Source organism: Uloborus diversus, chromosome 2, assembly GCF_026930045.1.
Source record: "Uloborus diversus isolate 005 chromosome 2, Udiv.v.3.1, whole genome shotgun sequence".
Classification (NCBI taxonomy): domain Eukaryota; kingdom Metazoa; phylum Arthropoda; class Arachnida; order Araneae; family Uloboridae; genus Uloborus; species Uloborus diversus.
This window is the reverse complement of record NC_072732.1, coordinates 188304574-188306129: the sequence shown is the minus strand read 5'-3', so window position 1 is coordinate 188306129 and position 1556 is coordinate 188304574.

The window sequence follows — 1556 nt, the reverse complement described above, 5'->3', positions numbered from 1 at the left end:
TTGCACTCCCTCTACCTAGGGTGGCCCACATGGGAAGTCACCATGACCTCCAAAAGAATTTTTTTTTTTTTTGGAACATTGATATATTGATTTGACAAGTAGAAGGCAGCATTGTAATTTTTTTTCTTACTTTCATTTTTAGAATTGTTTTCAATGATTCCCAATATTCATTCTCAGTAGATGTTATGTATGTGTATACCCCTCTAATGCCGATACTAACAGGACAAATATTTTTATCCATAATAGAGGGGTGTCCGCAGGACAGGGGTTTAATGTTATTCGCATTGGAATCGGGGGGGAATTAAAAAATGTCCGTATAAGAGGGGTCTCCGCACTTGAAGGGTGTTCGTTAGGAGAGGTTTTACTTTATATATATACCCACTCTAGCTCTTGTTTTTGCGAGGTTTTTTTTTTTTTAATTTTTTTATTTTTAATTAGCATTTTTCAAATTCTCTGGTCAAAAAAAAACCCTCTTAATTTTTTTTTAAATAGTTGAAATGCCGCACCCTGGCAAGAGCCACTCCTGCTTACCCCTAGTTACGCCACTACATATAATTAAATTTAAATCAGCTGTACTTTTTTTTTTTTGAAATTATAAGGTAACATTTAAGCATTTTTTTATATTGATTTAGGAATTGCATTCTTCCTCTTTTCGTCTTTTCCAGGCATTCTTCGAAAAATTGAGGCTAAATTCTCTGATTACCCTTTGTAAAGATGTTCTCGGCTGTGTAATTATGTCAGTAAGGGCAAGCCGAGAGGAATGGAAGAGCGGCATTTATGTGCCGAAATATTATTACTAGCCAGCAGGTGTAGCAGCTACTACTATAGCTACAAAACAAGCAAGAAATAATTTTTCACATTTTATTTCGGCTTAAATGCAACGTGGTCTCATTCTTATCGGCTCACACCTACTACTCTTGTTAGAAAAAAAATTGAAATAAGAAAACATCTCATAACAACAAAATAACTTTATTTGTACAGCATTTATATCAGTGGCGTACCAAGACGGATGGGGGCCTGGGGTGCTACTCGAAATGGGGGCCTATCTGGTATTGAAACTGAAGTTTCTCAAACTATGTGTACGTACCATATATTAAAGTAATTACTTTAAGTGGTACATTTTTACATATTTCAGGTAGTGTTGGTTTGATTTCGGACACTATTGTAAATACCACAGTAAAACACATGGTTTTTAGTGAAATTAAGTAAATACTATATTTTTAATAAAATTGTGCTTTGTCGAAAAATATCAAAAACAGAAAAAAGTCTTAAAATCATATTGTATCTTAAAAATTTATTGCATCTGAACATCCATATATATTTAAAAACATATAAAACAAATTAAAGCAGCTAATTCTAATCTAGTTGTATAGAAGTTGCAATTCTTCATTACAAAATTAAAGGTATTATGCAGTCAAGGTCAAAAGTCCCGATCAAGGCCGATCCTAGCAGGTGTGCAGAGTGTGCACCGCACACGGGCGGCCAAAGCAAGGGGCGGCCGCAGGCCGCGTATTATATAGTTCTTTTAATCAAGCAAAATTCCTCCAGAATTTCTC